The 20009-nt window shown below is 44.6% G+C and overlaps 1 protein-coding gene across 3 annotated transcripts in view; it reads left to right on the top strand.

The window, feature by feature from the left end:
• SASH1 (SAM and SH3 domain containing 1) overlaps positions 1-20009 on the top strand; it is a 164128-nt gene that overhangs the window by 57880 nt on the left and 86239 nt on the right. The gene's annotated exons all lie outside the window — the stretch shown is intronic.

Consider the following 20009-nt stretch of genomic DNA (forward strand, 5'->3'; position numbering starts at 1 on the left):
TGGATGCAGTGAATGAGTAGAGAATTAACCAACTTTTCTTTCTCTGTCTTCTCCATCCCCTCCCTCCCTCCCTCCCTTCCTTCCTTCCTCCCCTCCTGATTCCTTCCCTCTTCATCTCTCTTCTTTTTTCTTTCTCTGGGGGACAGTCGGAACGCGGTTATATCCCAAAAGGAAGAAAAGAAAAGAACAATGATGGTGATCAATGAAAAATAATGTAGCGAGTTACTCCTCCTTTGTCGGAAGTCTGTGTACAAACAGTTGAAAGAAGCATGACCTCCCCTCCATAGAGAATGAAAAGGACGAGAGCTGGGGGTGCTTTTCCGATCCTCCCTGGCCGGGCCGCAGCGTCCGTGTTCACCGAGGGCAGAGTCCTCCCGGGAGGTCTGCGTTTGCAGTTGTAAACTGCAACCTGTCAGTGTAACATTTGTTCAAAAGAGATGTAACTATGGGAGGAAATAAGATACCTGATGACACTAAGTAGAATGCCAACTAGAAAACCAAATAATTAGGTTTGAGATGCCCAACATGCTCAAGCTTGGGTTGTAGGGCACAGCCATAAAGCGTGTAATGGGGAGAATCTCCAGAGTGCTCCTGAACACACATGCAGCTGGGCTTTTGCTGGATGCGAATGGTTTTAGGAAGTGATCGAAAGTAGGAGACCATTAGTGGTTCAGGGTGAGTTTAGGAGGCAGGCAGACAGGAGTAGAAATCAGCATTGCTGCCAACCAGCTATGTGACTCGAAGCACATTACTTGATCTCTGAGCCTCAGTTTCTCCTTCTGTAAAAAGGAGATACAGTTGACCTTTGAACAACGTGAGGATAAAGGGTGTTAACTGCCAGCGCCGTGAAAAAAATTCCCTTATGACTGGAGTTCTCCACAAGGGTTTGAACTGCGAGGGTCAATTGAAAAAGCCCTCCATATGAGTGGACCCTCAGAGTTCAAACCCAGTTTGCTCAAGAGTCCTCTGTAAACATAATGTCCACCTTTGCAGGCTGTAGTGAGAACTATGGCAAGTAATATTAAAATTTATCCAGCCATTTGGTCAAGCACCTACTGTGTGCCGGGCACTGGGGCTGCAGCAGTGAAGAAAACAGGGAGAGTGTCTGCTCTCATGGAGCGTATGTTCTACAGGCTCCAGGAAGAACTCATGTTTGTCGAGACGGATTATTGGTAAAGCGTCCGTCCTGGCACCTGACTGTGCTCAATGGGAGCCAACAGGATCGAAGAAGCCTCAGAGAGCAGAATGTTTTCCTATTTTTATGATGATGAATAGGTTGGGCTACCTCGGGCAGCGGGATTTAGAAATCAGTGTTGGATGTTTTTAATTCGGGGAGGAAATCAGTCCTGTATTGTTGTCAGCTGAACAATTTACATGTTGGTGTTTGTCGGTGGTAATCATCCGTATGCCTAAGAAAGCCCGGGTGCCGACCTTCCTGTGTTGCGTTCCTTCCGCCTGTTCACTAGTGAGAACGGGGAAAAGTGCTGCTTTTCTGACACCGGATGGCTTTGACCCAGGCTTTTCTCTAGAGGGCCCCCTTGTGACGTCACACAAGTCTGGGGGAGAATGCAAGATTGAAAAAAGCGGTACTTCAAGACAAGCATTAGTTTTGTAGGAAATAAAGAACTGGGCAGTTTTCTTTTAAAAAATGAGAATGATTTAAGTTGAAGGAGGATCACCGTTCAGGTCCGACCTAGCCCTGGGGTGCGATCTGCTTCCTTGTCTCAGTGTAGATCAGACACCAGACGGCAACGCCAGCCGGCCTGAGAGCGGGCCTGCGCCTGTCCTGCAAACCTCAAGAATTTTACAATGGACGTCAATCGCCTGAGAGTCAGCAGGACCCACGTCACCACAGAGCCACCCTGATGCTGGTACATTATCGATGGAAAGAAAGCCCAGGGGGGAAGGAGGCAGACCCCCCTGGCTCTGTCCTCGGAGGAGTGTGGCCGTTTGGGGAATAGCCCACAAACCTCGTAGCTGGAGGCAGTCCATGAAACCCGCCTAGTTTGATACAGGGTTCCCTTTGGCAAGAGGAGGCATTCTTAAAAGAGGGAATGCGGGACCTACCCTCGTTCATTAAAAATAAACCTTCCATTTTTGCTGCTGCCAGGAAAGCTTTCTGTAATTTATAGTCTAGTCAGGTAAGGGTGGTCCCACATTTACACCTACACCCAGCAAGGCAATATGCTGGGCTGAACCGACCCGGCTAGTCTAGCCAGGGCCTCAGGGACACTGGTGTTGCTGTTCACAGGTTCCAGGACACCCCAGAAGTCCCTCCAGTGTGTGTGCCTTCGGCTGTGCCAGCAGCGCTGTGACTCACGCTCCTACCTGGAAATGACATCTGGACAGACGAGATGCTATCCAGTCCCTTTTTGAGTTTCCCTGAAAGCTTGGCATTGATGCAACTTAGTTTTTCTTTCTTTTTTTTTCTTTTTTCTTTTTTAAGGTGTCTTTGGATCCTATTCAGTAATCCCCACCAGCTGTATGCTCTTTTTGAGGGATTCTCAGTGAAAGACTAATGAATGGGTTTACAACAGTTTGCAAAAGGAAACGCTCTAGCTTTTGCTCAACTGGTAGATAGACTTTAAAAATAGCTCTTGAATTTTGCAAGTGGAATGCCATGTGTGAGCTCCCGGGACAACATGTGTGCTCCATGTCGCAAAACCCATCACAAGTGTTACCTAATTAAACGACACAGTGTCTGACAGGTGGCAGGCTCCTCGGTGGCTTGTAGGAAGAAGGAGCTACTGTGCATTCACCACCAGCCCAGAACAGCGTCTTTGTGTGTTGGGGTTGGGCTGCCTCGGGGGAGCGAGTCTTCACTGAACTTCAGTGGAAACTACTGTGCACTGGACTGCAGTGGAAACGAGTCTTCATTGGACTGCAGTTAGATGACCAAAGGGCTTCCCTGGGACATGGTAAGTGTTAGGTGAGACTCATTATCAGTGGTAGCAACTTGAGGTTTTTGCCAGACAAGACCAGCGATTGCTCGCAGGATCAGGAATGTGCAGGAGAGACCAGGACTCGGATACACACCCACCCATGGGGGTGGCCTCATGGCAGAAACTGATGGGAGAGGCTCAGGCCTTCAGCAGAAGTTCAAGTGTGGGCCAGCAACAGTGATGGGGGTGCTCAAGACAGCAGTGGGGGAAGGGCAGCACTTGGAGAATGAGAGCGCCCAGTACTTGCATGTCTCTGCATTGTAAGGTCTGTGAGCAGGTGGAAGGGACTCGGCCCCTAGGCTGGCCAGTTAGTTATCAGAATAAAGCCTTAGAAGGAAGAACATGACGGAACAAAACACTTCAACACTTGGGTACAGGCTGAGAAGTAGGGAAGGAGGACAGGGATTCAGGAAGCTCAGGGCAGCGAGTGGTCCACACAGGGGCCCTGACCAGAAGGCTGGTTGGTGTTACTGGAACGGTGAAGAGAATGCACATCTGAACCAGCTGGACTCTACACCTCCTCGCATGTGGTCTTAGCAAGGTCCCCAATCTCTTCGTGCCTCAGACTTCTTGTTGGTGAAACGGAAACACTGAAATTTTGTACCTCATAGGACTTTTGAGAAGATTAAACAACATACTGCATTTAGCCGTGTATGATGTGCAACTGCATACAGCACACTTGGTGTGTAATGTGTACCCATGTTTTTGTGCGCATTACACATGAGATTGTTATACCTGTGGCATGCAATCATTGCACCCATGTATAATGCACATCCTTATTTTCCCCAAAAAAATGTGGGCAAAAAAGCACACATTATACAAGGCAAAATGAGGTAATAGATATCAAGTGCCTGGAATGGTAGGTGGCACTCAGTAAGTGTTGGCAGTGATGACCGCCAGTGAAGTGAGGATGGTGATGGTGATGGTGATGGTATTGGTGATGACCGTTAGAAAGCACGGCCCGAGCGCTCGCTCCGCAGGGCAGAATCGGCCCTGAGACACGTGCTCAGTTCATCGGTGGGGTGCATGGTCGCCAGCAGGTAGAGGGTGGGTGCTGGGGGAGAAGTAGCCTTGGTGTTTATGCGTAATATTGGCCAGTTTGTTGTGGCTCTTTCTCTAGTTTTTTGGTAACACCTTGGTGTGGGTAACTAAATCAGCCCATCAGTTCAGTTTTTTAAATAATTCGAATGTGATTATTTAAGAGAGGATTGGAGAGAAAATAACTGCTTGCTTTAACTCTAAACCACTCTGTTCAGTTGCTCCCTTGGTTGCCTACTTAGGATAAACAAGGACAAGTGGCGGTCTGCGTGACCCGAACCAAGCCCTTGACACAAGCGGTGGGAGGTGTGTAGGGAGCCCGAAGTGGCCTTGGTCCTTCCGGAACGGGTTTCTGTCATTGACTTTGCTTTGCTGCTTAACTCTCTTTCTGTCTCAAGCTTGAAGGATTAAATCATACAATGTCAGTACCCTGGGACTAAAAATGTGACGGAAATTTTAATTTAATTGATAAATGCTTATTGATTTTCTACTCTGCGCAAGACACAGCTTTCTGTGCCATGGTCTCTCCACTACCGGTCTCCTCTGCTACATTTCATTCCTTTAGTCAAACATTTATTATTATTACGTTGATACTTAATCTCTACCAGGCCCTTGACGAGGGCTGGAGGTGTTAATGGTGAGGAGCCCCTGCCAGAAACCTGTAGTGAAGTCTTCACAGACAAATACAGCCACTTACAGTGCACTGTGATTACGGGCTACCGTGGGAGCACCTGCCAGGTTTAGGGGTCAGGGAAGCCTGTGGAGCAGGTGACATTTTTAATTTTCTTATTCTGTCAGAAACAGTCACTAAAACTTACAGACTGTGAAAGCCCTGTACAGTTTTGGAGTAACATCAAATCTTGCCTGGCAATTATTCCCTTCTCTTATTTTTCCTTCCCAGTTATTCCCGTCTCTTGCCTGTTCAGTCATTCTTATTGCTCATCCCAGCATTAAAATGTTTTTTTGGTGAAATGTGGGGTGTTTACACAGTGCTCTGGGAACATTTTATGGCAAAGAACTGAAGAATCCTCTGATTTCCAAAGGTCATTTTCTCTTTAGTGTAATTAGCATTTTCATGAGTTACGGTCGTGTATCTGGGGATTAGCATTTGGAATATTCAAAGACTCTTCATAGCAACTTTCAGAAAGTGTAACATTTTTTTTGTGGCAGAGGCGAGCACTCTGACCCTTGGCTTCCCTTTATGTTGAACTCGACAGGCTGAACGAGAATTCTCCAGTGTCAGTGCTGCGAATTTGCACACACTGTTTAGGGCTAGAGGGGAACAGTGTGGGCGACCTGGCAGGGAGACCCTATCACTGCAGAGTGTGTTAAAAACACTTGATTGCCCGATCCGAATGTGTCATACAAGGCTTTTTATTCTGTTGATTCTCTAAGTAGCCGTCATAGCTCTAGGTTCATGTCAACCTTTCTGGAGGGACCTGTAGGATTCAGGGACATTGTCATCTCTCCTGTCCAGCTTCCAGGCACATCAGTCCTCCTAGGTGGACTCACTGCTTTTATCTGCCCCGCTGCAGATGCTCGGGAAGGGCCGGCCATCTGTTTTCTGCCCTTGGAGCTTGGGTCTGACTACGTTTCCTGTGTGTACTCTTCCGAGGGTTGGTTTGTTTGCTTTTCCTGAGGGGGGAGAATCGCTATCTGCTGGGGGGAAATTGGCTTACTATTTGTGCACATGGAGATTTTCCCTGCATATGATATGCATAATCTTATACTAAATAACTGTTTTCTAATTAACACCCTCGAGATAGTCAGGTGATTGAAGCTACTTAGGAGATGATAAGGAAATACTTTCAAGTCATTCCTTTCATGTTATAGGAAAGGAAGATTTGGCAGGGTAGTTGAAGGGAAAATAAAGCAGAATTTCTGTGGGGAAAGTTCTAAATTATTGATTTTTAGAATTTAATAATGCAATTGGAAAATAAGTACTAGGGGATGTGCATGTGCTGAATGATGTATCTTTATTTTATTTTTTTAAAAGATTTTATTTACTTATTTTTAGATAGAAAAGAAGGGAGAGAGAAAGAGCGGGAGAGAAACATCAATGTGTGGTTGCCTCTCCCACGCCCCCCACTGGGGACCTGGCCTGTAACCCAGGCATGTACCCTGACTGGGAATCGAACCAGCGACCCTTTGGCTCACAGGCTGGTGTTCAATCCACTGAGCCACACCAGCCAGAGCAGAATAATGTATCTTTAAATGACACAGGTTCCCCAAAGATTTATTTGGAGAAAAGAAATTGGTCATTATGCGAGATTAAAACAAGTTAGCATAGATCTTCTGTGCCCCGGATATTGTCTGTCCCAGTTACGGTTCAGAGTCTTGATGGTGTGCTGTGTGTAAGTGTAACTTTGAGCCCAGTCCGACTCTAGGTCTATGGAAGGAATAACGTTAGGAAAAAAATATTTTTAATAGAAACAATTCTGTCTTGCTTTCTGATTGTAGTAGTAGTACATCTACATTCTAGCAAAAATACAGAAACAACTACAATAGGAAATAATTATGCTTAAGTCCCCACCCCGACCCCCCACCTCAGATATATCTACATGGAAATACATGTATTTGTTCATCAAATATCGAGGACCTACTAAGTGCCAGCCATTCTGCTCTGCTCTGGGGATACACCAGTGAACAAAACAGACAAAAGTTTCTGCCCCAGAGGAGTTTGCATTCTAAATATGCGCACCCATATACCCAAATACACAGTGGGAGCAAGCTGTATATATAGTGTGTTTACTTATATGAGGGAACCCCAAAACCCCCAGGATTTATTTATAAAAATTGTGTGTTCTTACATGTTTAAACTTCAGTCACCTTCAAAGTACTCTCCATCTGAAGCAATATATCTCTTGAGATGTTTCTCCCACTGCTCAAAACAGTTTCTGAACTCAATTTTGATGCCTTTTAGTGCTTCTGCCTTTGTTTGTTTATTTGTTTCACCTCTTCCACATAAGCAAAATGCTTACCTTTTAGGACTTTTTTCATCTAGGGAAATAAAAAAAGTCACCGGGAGGGAGATGGGTGAATGGGGAAGGGAGGGTGGAGCACAGGGGTCACACCGTTTTAGGTCAAAAACTGCTAAACACTCAGTGAGGTATGGGCAGGTGTGCTCGTAAATCACCCGTCATGAAATGGGCAAATGTGTTGAGAGTCTTCAGACAAAATGTACTGAAGCCAAACGCAGCCTCTCACAACAATGCCAGCTGGTGCACTGATACAGACGGGTTCCTAGAACACCCACCTAGCAGGGGAAGCCTGGACTGCAAGGGGCCCACCCTTGAGAAGATAATTCCTTTTTCTTTGTCTCACCCACCCATATTCTTTAACCTCCTATAAGGAGCACTTTTCCCTTATTAAATATTCTTAAGTATTGTGATTTTTCAATGATTATGCACCCTTTTACCTTGGACTGGACTATAATTTATGTATCTCCCAATATGAGATATTTATATGTTTTCCAGTCTTCGATTATTATAAAAATAATTAACCACGAATATCCTGGAAGGTGCATCTCTACCTTCCTAACTTGTCTTCTCAGGGTAGGTTATTGGGAGTGAGCTTAGCAGTTTGGAAAGCAGGGACATTTCAGACTCTCCAGAAACTGTCAGATTACTACCATCTGCATATATGTACAGATTGCCCTCCCACTCACAGCGTATCTCTGCTTTTTAAAGTTTCATACTTCATTGTTTTTAATATTGTTTGGAAAAAGAAATCTTTACCAGTTGGATGAAAAGTGGTCTCATAGGGTTTTTAATTCATTTCTGTACCTTATCCTTAAAGTCACTTGCTACCCAAAAGTAGTGTTTTTCTACCTGAAGTCGTGTTTCTTCTCTAAAGTAGTGTGGGTTTTTTTTTCTTATTTATTTGTCAGCATGCTTATATATTGAGCCACTTAGTTTGTTATCATATATGTGGCAGGATTTTCCCCTGGTGGGGAATTTGTGTTTTTTTCCACCTTCCCCAGCAACCACATTGCAGAAGAGCTGGATTTTAAACCAGATCCCTCCCCCTCACCACAGCAGCAGTGGCCCTGTGGCTGCAATCCGAGCGGTAATGGCCCAGAAATCCATGAGTTCTACAGCCGGGGCTGGCTGGAGTGCCTGAGCTACTACAGCCTGCAGGGCGCAGGTAGGCCTGTGAGCACTGGAGGGAAGTCAGCACCGGTTCAACTGTTCAATGGTCCTCCACCTTGCCCCGCCCCCTACCCCGCCCCTACCACAGTGATTGTGATGCAGGTGAATATAATTGAGTGTTATTTAGCTGTATCCCCGTGTTACAGATGGCATGTTCAGGTGGCAGCAAGAAAAAGTTGGGCCTTGTGGTGGTGGATGAATGAGCGCTGAACAAGATTCTGATAAACAGCTGCTGTTCTGAACAGGGATGTAGATTTATATTTAAGCTAGAGTAAACCGTGCAGCCAGGTAATAATTTTGAGCAATGAAGTACATTTGCTACAGTAACCGTTAAAGAAACAGATAAATCACAGGAATTTCAACGTGGCACTTTAGCCATTCAATAAATGGGTATTTTAAATTTCATTTGCTTTTGAACTAAGTTCAATAATTTATAGTCATTTAAAGATTAATGCTTAGAGGGGAGGAAAATCACTATACAAGAACAGAAGCATATTATTTATGTATATTACATTGGGGCTTAGTTTGCCTGTAGTTTCACTATAAACCTGAGGTTTCCGGCATTTATAATACAGCAATAAAAAGTTTGCCTTAAGCTGAAATTTGGCATTTGTCTCAACTTTCTGAGATCCTAATTTTTATTTTATTCTTACTTTAAAAAAATACCATGGCATCTTACATGTATTTTAAACTGTTTTACATCATAAAGTAACACTGTTAATTCGAAAGTTTATTTTATTTTATTTTTTTATTGTTATTTTTCAAGTACAGTTTTCTGTCTATTTCTCCCATCCCAGCCCACCCCGCCCCATGCACCCCACCTCCCTCCCATTTCCACCCCCCTTAGTTCTTGTCCTTGTGTCCTTTATACTTGTTCCTCTAAATCCCTCCCATTTTTTCCCCTTAAATTCCCTACCCTCTTTGAAAGTTTATTTTAGAAGTAAGTTTGCAACTGATGATTTCAGTGTGCACTGGACTGCTTTTGACGCTGAAACTTTTTAAGATGGTTACAAAAGTTTTAAATATGGTTCGAAAATACGATTCGAAGAGTGAGAAAGAAGAGGGTTCAATGTCATGATAGCACCATTAGATTTTACGGCTACAAAGCCAATAACAGTATAGTGAATTGGGACAAAATGTGAGCCAGTGTGTTAGAGGATTCATTAAAATTTAGCATCTCCAGTTTGGTCGGGCTCCATAATTTTATAAAACCCATATTCCAATACTCAATCTGCTTGCTAATCAGTTCAGATGTTATTTATATGATAATATAGAAGCTTTTGGGTTTTTATATTCTCAGTTGTCTGTTTCTCTCACTTGACCATGAGCTTTTGAAGGTCAGTGACTATTTTATAATCCCAATACTTAGTATGTCAGTTAAGTATAGAGTTCACACTTATGAAATAGTGGTTGAGCCCTGGCTGGTGTGGCTCAGTGGATTGAGTGCTGGCCTGTGAACCAAAGGGTTGCTGGTTTGATTCCCAGTCAGGGCACAAGCCTGGGTTGCAGGCACGGTCCCCAGTGGGAGGTGTGAGAGAGACAATCATCACATATTGATGTTTCTGTCCTTCTCTCTCTCTCCCCCTTCTCCTCTAAAAAAGAAATAAGATTTTTTTTTAAAAAAGAAATACTGGTTGAACACATGATGGCATGGATATTGGTTTAGTAATGGATTGTCACCAACTTCTGAAGGTTATCCATCCTGAAATGTTTGTTGTTGGGTTAGAGCTTGTAGTTCATTTTGTCATTAAAATATAACGTGAAAGGTAAATTATTCCACGAAGTCTTATTTGACTTCTCATAGTTGAAGTGATTCATAGTAGAATCACAGTAGACAGAGGTCCGAACCATTTCCTGAAAGCACCCCCATATCAGGCAGCAGACGGTCCTGTGGTTGCGCTCCAATCCTCCAGAAGTAAGGGTTTCACAAGTTGTAAATAATTTATCCTATTTTGGACACCTGGATTTACTTGCTTTTCTTCCTTTGTCTTAAAAAAATAATAATTTTCAGCCCAGCTCTTTCCTCTTACTTTAAAAGTATTAGTCTGGACCATTTCCTTCTAGAACACTGAAGACCAGGCCAGGTGTGACTCAGATGTACTAATTAATCAATCCCTTCCGCCCCCAGATCACTGAGTCCCAGAGCAGAGGCAGCTCTGAGCCGCCTGGTCCGGGGCTGAGTTCTCAAAGCGTGGTTCCCAGCCAGCAGCCTCAGCATCACCTAGCAGGGCCCAGCCCAGGTGGACTACACCTGAAACTTGGGGTGAGGGTGGGGGGAGCAGCAACTCTGTGTTGTGCAAACCATTTAGGCGATTACAATGCACTGAGTTTGAGAACCACTGTCCAGGGCTCACTGGCTGGTTGTCGCACAGTTGGGGCAGCGAGCACAGTGTGGTATGCCCTTCAGTGGCCAGCTGCCCAGCATGCCTCTGCCGTACGTCATGGTCAAGGTGCATTGGGACTGTTGCAAGAGTTTGGCTCAAGCTTCAGGTGTGGAGTCCGAGGCGCAGTGGTGGGACGTGGTGGTGTGGGGCACAGGGACACTCGGGTGCAGTGTGGCCGGCCAGCCTCAGCATGGGCAGTAGATGCACAAGTCTGTACGGCAGAACTTGGTCAGTATTTTCCGTTACCCAATATGAAAAATTTCAACTGGATTTGAAATCTGTTACATTTTCATGAGAAATTACACTGTGGTGTTCATCAAAATGCTGTTAGATCCTCGAAATATAAATTGCCATAAGTATTTCAGTAGTTATAAAAATGACCAACAGAATTTTTGAAACGATTTTTTAAGAGCGAGGGGGAGGGAGAGAAAAGGGGGAGAGAAACATTAATGTGAGAGAGAAACATCGATCGGTTGCCTCTCGTACACACCCGGACTGGGGACCAAACCTGCAACCTCGGCATGTGCCCTGACTGGGAATCGAACTGGAGACCTTTCGTTCAGCAGGATGATGCCCAGCCAGCTGAGCCACACCAGCCAGGCTGCCAACACAACTTTTAGAAGTTAGCTGTGTGAGTGAAATGCCTTCTTAGAATTAACCAGTGAGAGCATTGAGCTCATCATTAAAAATCTTGATTGAGTGGCTTATAGTCATTTCAAGCCTGTGAACTAATATTTTTTTTTGAATTTTTATAAGAGTTTATGTAAACCAAACTGGCAACATGCCAGGAAGCAAGATCTCAAAATGCTCCTTATAATCTAATATATTTAAAGGTTATTTTCTAGTAAGTAAGCTCAAGATTTTTTTTAAATAGAAAATATTTTATTTGGAACTTTGATACCAGTTAAAACATTCATATTTTTCCTAATGCTTGGATTTTATTTTCTTTGCAGTCATAGGTTATTTAAAAACGTACCCAGTGTTTTTCCACCTTGAATCCTGCTCTGTGTCCCCAGCGTTCAGGGGGCCGTCGGCGCCCTCGTGCACCCTGGGAACCTGCTCCCTGGAAGCCTTTCACGTGTTTGTATTTTCCTTCCTTTCTCTGAGTAAACAGCCCAGTTCCTCCCATTGATCCTGTTTATACGCTCCCATTTCCAGACACCACACCAGTGAAGGTGCCCCCCGGTTTCATTTTCCTGAGGAAAGCCCGGCCTCCAGAGCCGAGCCCGCCTCTCCGGATGGCTTCTGCCTCGTGTGCGGGCACAGAAGGGCCTGCGATGCAGATACCTGGGCGGAAGGATTCCTGCGAGTGACCTTAGAAATCACTGAAGTGCAAGCCCCTTGAGGGTGCAGCCTGTGTTTCCCACTGTTCCATCCTTGTTTTCTAGAACAGTGCTTAGTTAGTGTATGGAATGTGCTCAGTGAATACTTTTAAAATTAAGGGACAATTAGATAGAAGATGAAGAGAAACAAACAGAAAGTGAGGGTTAAGTGGGGTCCTTTAGTGGCTTCCTGTCACTTGCATCTGGTGTTAGCGGTCCCAGTCAGCAGCCCGCTGTGCTCAGATCAGAGCACTGACGTTGGGTGCACTTGATGGGTGAACTTGATGAACGACGTCTGGAGTGTCCGGATGTCGTGTCCACCGCTGAGAAATCCGAGGCCGTTCGTATGCTACTGTTGAGAAGCCAGGTCCTGCTAGTAAAATGAAAAATTGAATTACACAAATTGTTAGATTTGTTTTTAAGGATACTTAAAATGCCGTTATTGACACGGTGCCTTTTAAGATTCAGATTTATGTATCATGACACTCCCTGATTAGTGTTGTTCCAAGTAAAAGCTGTATTCCTCTGACATGACTCAACTTACCAAAATGACTGGTTGGCACGTCATGGTCCGAGTCTCATTTAGTTCTGTTTCTATGCAAGGTGCTTGGGACCTGGTGTGTCCTCAACATTGTTAAAGTTATAGCCTAAGACATCTAGGAAGCTATTTCCTAGGACAGTTTAGAAGTTGAGGGTCCTGTGACCTTGTTGTTTGAAACGAGGCATGAGAGCATTCACTTGACACTCTTAGGTTTTATCCCTGAATTTAACCAGTTCATCAGACTTGACCGACTCCCCTTTGTTTTACTGCAGCCAGGCCTGATGATGGGAGACCTCACCCTGCTGTCTCCTTGCATTGGATTCTGCCCCTGCCCTGGGTGCTCCCAGGTCTCTTTCCAAGAGGTGGGAGTGTGCACTTCAGGGGTGCACACTCGGGAGCTCTCTTGGTTTTTACTGGTCCTGCTGAGCTTTAAAGTGCTTGCAAAGCAAACCCGAGTTCTTCAGGTGCATTGCTCATGCTGCCCCTCAGTGCGACCCAGGGCGCTCTCTGCGGGAAGCTGGAGGCGCAAGTCTCTTGGGCAGGCTCGGTCCTTTATCGTGCATTACCTTTAAATATTAGGGTATGGACAACGTCAGTCTTGTTTCCTCCCTTTCTTTTGTCAAATACATCACCCAAGAAGATTTATTTGACAAGAGTGATTGGATGGGCAAGACCTGCTTCGTTGTATGTTTTAAGAATCAGGAGGAACCTGAAGACAGTCAAGCGGTCCGTTTCTCTTTTCTTGCCATTGGAAACACCCAGCAGCAAAGCTGAGGTCGGAATCTCACTGTAGTGGGGGCAGCACCGGAAGCCTGTGCTCCTCACTGGCAATCTGTGCTTCCCACCCCCGCCCCCCTGCAGTAGTGGGCCCGGTACCCGTGGGGTGAAGGACCTCAAGGAAGGTGGTATATGCGAATGGAGTGGGTGGATGGATGTAGGTAACCTTATGAAGGAAGAAGCGCCCCTGGTAGCTGATCTGATGGGGAGGTTTAAGTCCTGGTAAAATGAACACCTGCCCCGCTGATCGTCAGGAGTGGAGAAATCAGACAGGAGGGCAGCGCACCGGGCCAGCTTAGAAACACCACAACCTCAGAGTCCACTTGAAAAGTGGTAGATGCCACAGGAGCTTTTAAATTGGCCACCGGCAGCAATCCCCCCCTGCGATTGTGAGCTTGGTTCCCTCCATGAAGCGCGTGCATCAGTAGCAGTACGGGGTGTTTTACACGCAGGCCGACTTGCCGATAAGCATGCACGGTCCTCTGGCTTTTCCCACCTTCTCCTTCCTGTGCTGGGTTGAGGCCGGGAGGAGGAGTGCTTGGCACGAAGGTGGGCAGGTGGGCGCCTGCTCTTCCCCTCTGCTTTTGGAACAGAAGAGGGGTTTCTGCCTCCTGCTTTTCCAGCTGTGCAGTTCATTTATTTGGCTTGGAACACTGGCAGCTTGAGGGACGGAGAGGTGTGGGTTTCCACAAGAAGGTGGGAGCAGAGCTGGGGCGAGAAGGATGGCAGGGTGTTCGTTTTCCAGGACCTTACTCCGCTGCATCCGGGCTTTTCACTCTGGTGTGTTGCGCAGCGGGCTGTGTCACTCGAGAGGACGATGCAGTCATTTAGGGCCAGAGCCCTAGTTTTATATCTGACCGCGTCCTGTCCGTGCGACTCTGGATGTGTGAGCGCCATGTTCGTAGGCGTGGGTTTGGGTTTTGGCAAACCACTGATTTCGTTTGGAAACATTTGTTCTTTTTCGCTTCTACGTTAGACATAATAAACATCTAGGGAATTACTGTTTCCAGAGGTTGTCGAAGTTGACAGGAATGAATGGGGTTCCCCCCACCAGTAAATTTTTGGCATCTGATTCCTTAAAAACACAAAACCAGAAAACATACAGTAGTGTGGTTTAGTCTCCTTCAGTCAGAGTAGGAATGTGAAATGATTTCTGAAGTCATGGTTCTTCGTGATTAGTCATAAAATTCATGCATAGTATTTTTATACTTATTAAAAATTTTAATACACTATGTAACCCATTTTGCAAAATTGTTTAAATGTTTCTTAAATTTTTAGTTTGTTGGGAACAAGTAAAATTATTATCAAATTTAATTTGGAGGACTTTTGTTATGTTTCTGAATAAAATATTTATAAACACCACCCTGGCTGGTGTGGCTCAATGGATTGAGTGCTGGCCTGCAAACCAAAGGGTTGCTGGTTCGATTCCCAGTCAGGGCACACGCCTGGGTTGTGGGCCAGGTCCCTGGTGGGGGGCGTGCGAGAGGCAACCACAAATTGATGTTTCTCTCCCTTTCTCCTCCCTTCCTTCTCCTCTGCCTAAAAATAAAATCTTTAAAAAATCTATTTTAAAAAGGTATAAACACTTGAAAAATATGTTAAAAATTGAGAGACATAGTGACCTTTGCCAGGACTGTGCATGGGTGTGTAAGAATTCTCGAAGACATTTTCTCATTCACTTGTAAACATACATATGTAGATGATTTTAAAACATATATAGGGCTTGGAGATTGTATTTTAAGCTGATCTTTTCCATTGTTGGGCAAAAATAACGACGGTACTGCAAGATTACATGCTTGTAGACAAGTGCAAAGAGAATAGTAGCAAAAGGGACTTCACATGTGGTACATGCCCTCCGACTTTTCTCCTTGCTTGCACACACATGCACGCACGCTCACACACAGTGGCCTGTGTTTATGCTTTGGTTTGATTTTCCCTGTTAGGCTTCAATAAGGTAGGGGTGTTCATTTAGGGTTTATAGTTTACAAACATGTGTTTGTCATTCTTAACTAAGGTGTCCACATGTGGCTGAATGACGAGCTTAATCCATAGAGCAAATCCACTTTCATTTTATGCATCCACTTTCATTCCAATTTTGCTTTCAAAAATTTAAACAAACTCGTAATATGCTAACTTAGAATTACAGGTTCAGGTTCAGACTCTAGTGTTGTGTGGCTTTCTGGATGTTGAACATGAACCAAATTTTAGAGTTACTTCTCACTAAATACTGCTTATCATACTCTGCAAAGTACAAAGCCAATGAGCGTATTATACTCAAAAAAGTATTAGGAGGATGTATTTGTACTTTGCGTAATATAGTAAGTACTTTCCGAATTAACTCCTTGGTGGTGTTCAGTTTTGAATGCATTTCTTTATGTTCTTTTGCAATATTTAGATGGCATATCTAAATTATTTAATATGATTTTTTTCCTGCAATAACCAGAGACAGTTCTCGAGTGCCAGGAAGAAAAGGTCAAATTCTTGACAACTGGGGCATTTGCTCAAGATGAACCACAGTTGGAATTGAAGCAACCCTGTTTGCTAAACTTTATTAACATAAAAAAACATTTGTGATATTTCACGATGATGAGACTGGGATTTTCTTCAAAGTAAAATGAGGTGGGGTTGAAGCACAGGTGAAGGTACAGATAAAACAAAAGTGACCATTGGTAGATACTTGTTGATGCCGGGTAACAGCACTTTGGAAGTTCGTGATACAGTTTACTTTGGTATATTTGAAGTTTTCTTTAATAATAACTTTGAAATGAGAGAGATAATAATTTTAATCTAACACATTGTGATATTTCAACCTTGAAGTAGTAGGTTAAGGTTGAAATATGTTGCCAAGATATGCTTGCTTGAGTAAACTATAGCAATCACAAAAGAGTCCTTACGAACATTGTCACATGGGAATGATCTCATCTCATTCCTCTTTTCGAGAATGGAGGTGAGCCCCTGTCAGCTTGGCATTGGGAGTGGCGGGCTGATTTCCGAAGCTGGCCATAAGGATGCCGCCCTCTGCCATGTTCTTCATACCATCTCTCCTCCTCCTGAGAGATGGGGACTGTGCGCCCTCTTGCATCTAGGAGTGTTGGTGACTTCAGAAGTGACACCCTCAGAAGCTACATTTAAAAAGGCAACAGAGCCCTGACTGGTGTGGTTCTGCTGGTGGAGCGTCATCCCGCAGAGCGAAAGGTCACTGGTTCAATTCCTGCTCAGGGCACATGCCTGGGTGGCAGGGTTGGTCCCAGCTGGGGCATGTGCAAGAGGCAGCTGATCAGTGTTTCCCTCTCCCAGCCGTGTTTCTGTTGTTGCTCTTGAAACCCAACATTCTGCAGCTACACGGAGCACCGCCCTTCCCGTATGGTGCGCCACCTGACCGCCCCTGCTGAGGCCCCAGCTGCTTGCCAGCAGGGCCTCCAGGCATGTGAGCCAGCAGACTCCCCGTGATTACGACCTCGGTCCTCAAGCCACGCCCACCCAGCTGAGGCCACAGGCACTGAGAAGCAGGGACAAGCCTTTCCCGTTGCCCCCTTTCTGAAGTCTCACCACAGAACTGTGAGCAGAGCAAAATACTTGTTCTTGCAGCTGAGTTTGGGTAGATTTGTTACACAGTGGTAGTAACTGCTGCATATGTTATTGAGGGAGAAAACAGAGTATCTTGATAAAAGAGAGAAGGGTCTTATTTCTCAGTGATCTGTTTCCATCTCTTTCCATAACATGCCCCAAAGACGCATATAGTCTTAGTGACTGTGGCTTAGTGGTAGTCACAGTTTTTACGGTTTTCATGAACATGGTGACCTCCAAATCAGAAGGTGTATTAAGAACCATCGTATTTCCCTGAATAAAGTAGTTTGAGGCTAGGCCATCAAGTTCATCCCTTTGTTCTTCTCACTCCACCCTTCCTCTTCATCAGGACTTCCTTCTGCTGGACCCCATGGCTCCCGGCCTCCTCCCCAAAACTGGTAGTAGTTGAATTCGAAGCGGAGAAGGGGGCAGCCTGACCCAGAGACTAGACGCAGAAGGAGGGGGCCAAGGAGCCTTTCTCGGTCCATCTGACCGGAATTCCCGTGTCTCTGTTGTGCGGACAACACCTTTATTGCTGCCTACGTGGCCAGTGTTCCCTCTGTCTGATTCCATCATGGTTTTCTGCTTCACCTTGGGCCATGAAAAAAATTCCAGTATTTTTTTTCCTGTGACGAACAATAAAAACTCGTCCAGTGCTTCTTCTGTGGGTTTATATGATGGTTCTAGTAAGATGCCTTTCCTACTCTGTGCACAGATGTTTTTCCCAGCGGATGTCAGAACACCTGCTAGCTTTAACTCTGGAATGGTCCATTTCTCAGGCGCAATCGTGGCCCTCAAGGGTTTGCTGTATTTTTTATTCTATATTTTATGCCTTAAATATTCCATACTGTTCCTACATGACAGTAATTAGTAATTACTGTGTGCATTTGTCATGGATATTGTGTGACATCCATCAGTGTCATAATAATGGAATTTTCCAATAGTCTATTCTGTTTTCAAACATAGGATAGGTCCTTACTTAGTGGACAGTTTTACAAGCTGCTTCTTATTTGTGTGATATTTTTTACTTGAGAATGCATTTAATTTAAGAACTGCTTCTTAACAGTGATGGTAGTCTGTCTTTAGGAGATGAAATTAATATTTGCTTTGATATACATTTCGTGGGATGTTCTGGGGGAAAAAAAGAACCACTGGAAACATCACAATACCAGTGCTCCTGTTTAACATTTCCGGTTCCTGATAAAACAGACATTCTGCATGGAAACATTCACTGGGTCCATTATTTTAAAGGGAGGAGTTTTAATACATTAAACATCGACGCACACCCCCCCCCCCACCAGTTTCCTCTAAAGTAGCTACAGCACAGCGAAACATTTACTGTCGGCGACAAAGTAACACATGAAGTTGAATCGTTTGGAATGTTCCTTTCTGATCTGTTCAGACATTGAATGGGGTTGTTAACGAGCACCTGCTTCTTGTGTAGGAACAGGTACATTTTGTGTAACAGACCAAGATGTTATGTTTGTGATACCAAGTGACAAAGGATGCACTCAATAAATACAATTTATTGTAAGAAATGCAGATAACAATATGCAATACTAGCAGAAAATGTCCTATCGTGGCCTATTGCCTAGTGAGGTAGAGACTTAGAGTTTAAGGAAGCATTGAGAGCTGAAGAGGGGGAGAGAGTTGAGTCAGGCTTTTCTTTTTCCTTTTCTTTTTGATTGTTTTGGAAGGACTTCTACTGAAGTTGGGAGTTAAAGGGGCGATTCGAGGGAAAATTTCAGGGGAACTAATAGATTTCTAGCATCATCACTCTTAAGGCTTTCATACCGACTCCTGAACCAGGACGATTTAGGATGAAAAAATTGCAAAATAAACCTTTGTTTATTTTGTTAACCACCTGCTGTTTACGTTGCTGAGTTTCTTCACGCAGGGCTAAGTGGTGAGCTATTGGGGCATCGTCATTGGACGGGACACCAGGAACCTCAGAAACGCATGTCCCTTTTGTTATTATATCTGAATCTGAATCGTATCAGTGGGACTTGGAATGCAGCCCAAACATTTCCATACATTGTCTTGTAAAAACAGTGTGTCAGGTTTGAGACAGAAATACAAATTTGTCTGTAATGAACAAAGGTGGCGATAAAAACCATGATACTAATGAGAGAGAAGTTCTGTGGATGGGTTCACACCACTCTTTTTCATAATAAATAAGGCCCTTGGACTAGGGGTCGGTGGGTTGCCAGTCCATTAAAACACTTTTCTCTTTCAGTCTCATCCAGAAACCATCCTGTTCTCGGGTTGACTCAGCCCAGCACATTCACTTTGTAGCCTGTGTTGGTCCTGGATTCCTGTTAGCTATTCGCGGTTACGAATTTACTCTGAGTTATGCCCATTTGACTATTTGACTGCTGAGTTTTGAAAACATTGATCTTGCTTCGAAATCATGCTAATGATGAAGTGGGCAGCTTTAGTGAATTGAACATTCGATGGCGAGTGAGAATTCATACTTGAGACGGCCTGCTCCTGTTTCCTGCCCGTCGGCCGAGGCTCACGGAGCAGCCGTCCTGTAGCGCACACCTGCAGTCCCGAAGAACTGAGCAGTCGTTAGCACAGCTCAGAGTGAATCTGATGTGTCAACCTTGTGTATTGTCAGTGAAAGTCCTAAAACTGCCCATTGTCTTGCTTGTGACTCGCTGACCAGGCGGGGACCACCCCTGGGCGGTGGAGCACACTCTGGTGAGGACCTGCCTCCACCTCAGCACCCAGGTAGAGTCCGATTGTTTCCCCACGGAGGAAAAACACCAGCGTGGTGCTCTGTTCACTAGTGTCACTGGTATTTACCTGTGGTGGATTCTGTCACTTGTAATAGTGCAGTTCTCGTGCTGTGCTGCCAACAATTATTTTATATATTATTTTCATCACAGGTAACCTTTCATGAAAGGGTTTATTTCTCCTTTTTTTTTTCTTTTAAAGGGAGACAGTTTTTTGGGTTTTTTTTAACTGTAGAATTAGAGTACCATCTCTCCTGCATGGCTTTATCCCTGACCCTGTTGGATTCCTCTGCTACTGCTTCTGACTTAGTGATGTTCAGTGTAGTACTGATAATGTTTTGTGTTTATTTTAACAACTAACTGGATACTGAGAGTTGTTTTTGTTTGTTTTTAAATTTTCATCCAGGCTAATGCGTTTGTACTGTAGGAGCCTGATGATTTTTAGGGCTGTGAGATAATACCAAGTTAACTTTTCACTTCTCTAAAGACACTAACAACTAGCCCTACATTTCTAAATGCCTTGACATGGTTTAGCACTTTAAAATCAGG

Source organism: Artibeus jamaicensis, unplaced genomic scaffold, assembly GCF_021234435.1.
Source record: "Artibeus jamaicensis isolate MK-2021 breed Jamaican fruit bat unplaced genomic scaffold, CSHL_Jam_final contig_3176, whole genome shotgun sequence".
NCBI classification, from domain to species: Eukaryota; Metazoa; Chordata; class Mammalia; order Chiroptera; family Phyllostomidae; genus Artibeus; species Artibeus jamaicensis.